The following is a 6,895-nucleotide window of genomic DNA, read 5'->3' on the forward strand; positions in this document are numbered from 1 at the left end:
AAATAAAAATAAAAATAAAAATAAAAATAAAAATAAAAATTAAAATTAAAAATCACATAAAAAATCAATTAAATAATTTACAAAAAACATCACAAAAATTAAAAATTTTAAAAATATTAAAAGTAAAGAAAACAAACAAAATGCCGGGGTGAACATATTCTACATATGATACGAACATTAGACTAAAGTGAACTCTCTTCTCTGTTCTCTCTTCGCAGTTTCAGGAAAATAACTCCAAAGGAAATAAACAGACAAAATGTGAATTCTCTGGCTCCGAAGCAAGGTTTGCAGCAAATGAATGAAAAAGCAATTAAACGGCTGTGTTTTCAACGAGCAATTATTCATATACATGTTGATTCTCTGTTTAACGACTTCAATGTTAAAGTTCAGGAAGTTTGGCATTAGGTGTGTAATACAAGAGCTTTCATTAGTACAGCCGCAGCGGCTCTGCAAATGACTGTGTGTTTAAATATAACAGTGAATGAAGTCATTTTTTTGGACCTTAGGTGATTGCGGTTCTGCGCACACACAGAATAGCTTTGTTGTTTTAAATGCGCTGTCCGTCATGTGATATTTAAAAAAAAAACCTCTTTCTGTACAAACAACAGTTTGGGTCAAATAACAATAATTTTACACACTGAAAGTATGATACTTCTTAATTTCCCCAATGGCAACGCTGAGGTAAAAAATCAGTCTTTGGCCTCACTCTCGGTCACGTTTTTCGGTGAGAACTATTATTGTTCATGTCTCAGTCTGACCTTTGACCCCGAGTTCCTGTAGCAGTGAATTCTCTGTCTGTCAAATCAGAGTTAATCACCATGTCTTCCGCGGAATCTCTAACCTCTTCCCCGTCTCTTTCGCTGTAGCCGCGCTCCCAGGTCCAACTCGCCTACCATATTTCCTCATCTGCACAAAATCAACCTCAACCTCCGCCCCAGCCCCGCTGTTTTTCTTGTGGAATCATTTAACCTTAACATTCCTCCTGAGAGGAATAGAAGTATCATTTGGCTTGTTCAAATAAATACTACACAAGATGTTTGGTTGGCCCGCGGAACATGTGCTGCAGGGTTTACACAGCAGAGGGTCCGGTCCTGCTCAGAGCAGGAGAAGGCCAGCGGCCGTCAGCACGTTCGGTTCTGCCAGTCGGACGGTGGATTAACATAAGGAAATGTCTCTAACGGCGATGACGTAATAGGGTTTGCGCTGCAAAGAGTCAGACATTAGCGGGCTAAAAAAAGTCTTCATTTCCCATGCTCTTCTAGAACTTAGGGTTCACGTTTGCCAACACCTGAGTGTAAAAATGTCCGTTTGGGCTTTTGTAGCTCAGATACCGTCCTGGTTTAGATGTCTCAATGTAGGACATATGTGTCAAACTCATGGCCCGTGGGCTAAATGTGGCCCACAAATTCATTTTGTGGGGCCCGTGACAGCTTAAAAATTGTTTATTGGCTTTATAATAAAGTCCATGCTTAGATACCATCCGGGTCTAGATGTCGTCATTCAGAACATATGTGTCAAACTTAAGGCCCGCGGGCCTAATGTGGCCCACAAATTCATTTTGTGGGGCCCGTGACAGCTTAAAAATTGTTTATTGGCCTTATAATAAAGTCCATGCTTAGATACCATCCGGGTCTAGATGTCGTCATTCAGAACATATGTGTCAAACTCATGGCCCGCGGGCTAAATGTGGCCCACAAATTCATTTTGTGTGGCCCGTGACAGCTTAAAAAACGTTTATTGGCTTTATAATAAAGTCCATGCTCAGATACCATCCGGGTCTAGATGTCGTCATTCAGAACATATGTGTCAAACTTAAGGCCCGCGGTCCAAATGCGGCCCACAAAGTCATTTTGTGTGGCCCGTGAGAGCTTAAAAATTGTTTATTGGCCATATAATAAAGTCCATGCTTAGATACCATCCGGGTCTAGATGTCGTCATTCAGAACATATGTGTCAAAACTTAAGGCCCGCGGTCCAAATGTGGCCCACAAATTCATTTTGTGTGGCCCGTGAAAGCTTAAAAATTGTTTATTGGCCTAATAATGAAGTCCATGCTCAGATACCATCTGGGTCTAGATGTCTCCATGTAGGACATATGTGTCAAACTCAAGGCCTGCGGGCCTAATGTGGCCCACAAAGTCATTTTGTGTGGCCCGTGGCCCGTGAAAGCTTAAAAATTGTTTATTGGCCATATAATAAAGTCCATGCCAGGGATTTACCTAAGTGTTGGTTAGAAAGCAGGGATTTACCTAAGTGTTGGTTAGAATAACCCCAGACCAGTTATAGGCTGCGGGTCACTTGGAACGAGGCCCAGATAAAAGGGGATCAATTCTTTGCATTTCATTGAAAATCAGTTTCCTCTGTATCAATCATATAATTTTATGTTGTCCTTGATGACCGTACTAAGAGAATATTGTCTTACAGGAAACAAGTCCTTGGTGCAAAAAGGGAAAATTATGAATAGATTATCCTGGAAATGAAGTCAAACTGGTTGACCACTATTTTATTTGTGCCAAAAAGCCACGGTTAAAAATAATTTCTTGTCCTCAGGTTGAATTTCTAGTTCATGGAAAAGAAAAAAAAACAAGAATAAAAAGAAGATAAAAACATGACCGATGGATCCTAATTCGGTACTTCTTAAATAGTGGGGCGAGCCAGTAGGGTCGCTTCCAATGGAATATGGCACGCTGGACATAAATGTACCACTATGCCACTAGGGGGCAGCACCTCATACAGTGGTTTGTACAGATATGAAAATACCGTATTTTCCGGACTATAAGTTGCTCTGGAGTATAAGTCGCACCAGGCAAAGGATGAAAAAAAAGTGGGACTACTACTTGCTACACAAGCTTAGAGTGCCCTCTAGTGGCTGTCAGTGTGAAAATAGTATTTCAATTCAGTGCGGAGGTTTGGAACGTTTCTGTCCGCCTGGATGCGACATGACATGAAAATAATTGAGAACCACCAGGTTGACCCTGTCTCTGACCTCCCAATCAGATTCCAACACAGGCCAGATTAAAGATGGCTGCCTAATTATACACCGATGGGCGAAAAACCGATACATCCAGTGGCCACATGGTGTTACTGTACCTTCAAAATAACCCTGACTGATCCAGAACTTTACACCAGACTGATCAAACAACATGTTTATGTAGAAGTCCTTCTCAAATAGTGGGGCGGGTCCCTCCGGGGGGGTGGTGAGGTGCTAAAGGGGGCAGGGGGGGGATTAGCGGGAGGGGAATATTAACTCGGTAGGTAAGAGCCAATCAAAGAGACATAAACAACTACAAGTCTGAAAAATAAAACTAATAACAAGTGTATTTTCTGGACTATAGGTCGCACTTTTTTCATCCTTTGGTTTGCGACTTATACTCAGGTATATTAAAATATATAATTTCACATCTTTGTTATGTTCACACTGACAGCCTCTAGAGGGCACTCTAGGACTTCTGTACCAGCATCTGCTACTCCTGTACCACTGAAAATCTACGTTTGTTATTTTTACACTGACAACCTCTAGAGGGCACTCTAGGCTTCTGTATCAGTATCTGCTACTTCTGTACCACTGAAAATCTACGTTTGTAATTTTTACACTGACAAACCTCTAGAGGGCACTCTAGGACTTCTGTACCAGTATCTGCTACTCTTGTACCACTGAAAATTTACGTTTGTAATTGTTACACTGACAAACCTCTAGAGGGCACCCTAGGCTTCTGTACCAGTATCTGCTACTCCTGTACCACTGAAAATTTGCGTTTGTAATTTTTACACTGACAACCTCTAGAGGGCACTCTAGGCTTGTGTACCAGTATCTGCAACTCCTGTAAATCACACTTTTTTTCATTTCGGCTGGGTTTGCGACTTATACTCCAGAGCGACTTACATATGTTTTTTCTCTTCTTCATTATGCACTTTTTGGGAAAAAAACAAACAAACTAAAAATTAGCTCAGGAAGATGAAGTTTTGGTAATCGAACCTGCGATTTACCTGGTTAATCAGGTCCAATTTGTGTCGTTTTGCCCATTTGTAAAAAATGTATTCATTTTTAATCAGATTAGTCTTTGCAAATTCATTAATGTGATTGATGAATTTTAACCGTCCTAGCTAAAATTGTTACAAATTTACCAAAAACCAGCATAAAAAAACATAGTATAACAAAATTGCTTATTTTGCTAAAGAGTACTTTAAAAAAACAATTTGACATCCTTGAATTGAAAGCCACAACCATGCTAATTATGAGTAAATTCAAAGATATACTCAAATTAAATTTAAATATATTTGCCTTATCCTTGCGAATACATATTCGGGAAAACCAGATCAATCTTTTGGAGCATTTTAATCCATTTGTTTTTAACAACATAAAATTTGCAACTATACAACAATTTTTTCTGCATTCAGGATCAAAGTTGACCGATTGATTGTACTTCTTTGATGTTTTCCAAAAGCTTTGATTGTATAATTGTTGGTATAATTACCTTACCTTTTATTTGACTGTAAAGTCCACTAAGACTTTTGCGGTTTTGTGAATATGGGCTGTACAAATATATCAACCTACCCAAATTGACTAACCTTCTTACCTCTCTATGTAAATCTGGGGAAGATCACTGACCATATCGACTTTCCTGCCCACATTCAAGCCCCCGGCCGTGCGAATATCAAAGACATTTCTGGGGTCCATGTGTCCGGTGTGAATACATTTTTATTGTCTGCCGTTTTGGGTTCGCAGCTACAGTACGTCTCAAACGGACGCCGTGCCATGTGGACACCATTGTTCACTGCGGCATGTGCAGCTTTAACACAGCCTTTTAGTGCATTTATAGTTGTGAAATGCACGTAATGATCCTTTTTTCTTTCTTTTTCTTTCTTTTTTTTCTTTTTTTTTTTTTTTACAAGATTCTACAGCTGCAGTCGTTTAAAAGTCAGCTGGAGACAACGTATTACTCAAAGGCAGGTGACGCTTTTTAATGTGAAATTAGACGCCGCTTTTGCTCACTTTGTCCATGTTCGTAGGACATCACCCGAGTCCACGTCTCTCGTTTTATTTATTTTGCTGCTCATAAACAAATAATAAACAGAAATAAATACTGTTTTTTTTTGTTTTGGTCAATATAAATCTGTTTTCCCAGGGTCCTGGTATTTGATTACGTTGTAAGCGCCAGTTCAAACTCCACCCTGACAAACATGATGCCGTTGCTCTGAGTCCTACTTGGCGAAGACACACGGACAGTCTCGGGATGTCTCTATCCATCATAAGAGCGAGAAAGCCTCTCTTCAAACACCATATATATATACATATATATATAAATATATATATATATATGTGTGTGTGACTGTACATGCTCAGTTTTTCCCCCCTCTCTGCTGAGCAGTGAACATGTCAACGTTCATGTCTTCGGGAAGACACACTTCTGATCCTGGACCCTCCCAAAACCTTGTCCGTGACCTCATGCGCGTCTTGGTCCCAGACTGCAAACTATTCCTCAAACCCAAACGTCTCAGAGGGAATTTGAACACAGATAAGGTGGTGGCTCTGCTTTCCAAAAAGAAATCCCAGCTGTCACGGAGCAGAAAACTGCCTGTCCGCGCTCCGACTTTACTGGGCCTTGAAGCGTTTTTTTTTTCTTTTTCTTTTTCTTTTCAATAACAGTCATCAAGAGACGCTGTTTACTTTAATCAGGAAGAAATTTTCCAAGGCTGATTGAACATGAAGGACGTGTCTTTGTCGGACATCTGCTGCCAACACCACCGAAGTAATGAAAACAGAGAGGAATCGAGGTGAAACAGCGGGGGTTTTTCGTCCAGCTCCTCTTCATCACAACAACAGCAGGTAGCGCTGAAGGACACGTTAAAACATTCTAGAAACTTCCCTTGTCCATCCACACACTCAAATAGCCAATAAATATGATAAAGTACAAGTTTGCGGAAATTAATATTATTTAATAAAAAAAAAAAAAAAAGAGTCAACGTGGCTGAAAATGTTTTGCTTTAAATCAGAGGTTCCCAAAGTGGGGGGCGTGGACCCTTGGGGTTCATGGAATGAAAAGAAGAAAGAAACTGATCGAAATGCTAACTTTTTGTTTTCTTATAATTTCACTATTCAATAATTAATACCTATATTTAGCATTGGGAAAAATGAAACAATCATGTTTTCAGAAAGAACCTGTCCGTTATGCGCTAGCTAGCTGCATGCTAGCTTGTGGACAAAAGAAGCTTGAGAACAGACGCAAACTACCAGCTCTATGATCAGATAGATCAGATAGTCACGCCGTCATCCTATGTTCCCCAGTGGCCCCCTAGTGGCCCCTCAGGGTGCCACGACCCCCATGTTGAAAACCACTAGTCTAGATAAGCCAGACATAACTAAAGTATTGTTACTCAAAATGTAAACTTAAGGTAGGTAGTTAGATCATCAGGTAAAATGACCTGCGATACCCTGATACCAAGCCCGATCCGCTTCCCCATACCTGGGCAAACTATGGCTTGTGGGCCAGATATGGCCCGCAGGCTTTGCAAATACGGGCAAACACTGGTACAAGGCATGATGTCAATCCTTCTGCTTCACGCATTACAACGAATCGACTGTCATTTCTGATGGTGCCACCAGATGGCAGGTCGAGTTCCAAGTCTCTTTACATTTTGTCAAGTCGAGTCTAAAGTCATCAAATTGACGACTCGAGTCTGACTCGAGTCCAAGTCATGTGACTCGAGTCCACACCTCTGCACCCAACAATACTGATCCGGCTCACGAGTCAAGTCTCAAGTCAAGACAGGCGAAGTCCGAGTCGAGTCCAAGTCAAGACTAAAAAGTGTCAAGTCGAGTCCCAAGTCCTTACGTTTCCGTTTCGAGTCCTTTTCAAACAAAATAATAATATATTTACACAGATCACTTTGGGTTT

The sequence above is a fragment of the Cynoglossus semilaevis genome, chromosome 16 (genome assembly GCF_000523025.1).
Source record: "Cynoglossus semilaevis isolate Cse_v1.0 chromosome 16, Cse_v1.0, whole genome shotgun sequence".
NCBI classification, from domain to species: Eukaryota; Metazoa; Chordata; class Actinopteri; order Pleuronectiformes; family Cynoglossidae; genus Cynoglossus; species Cynoglossus semilaevis.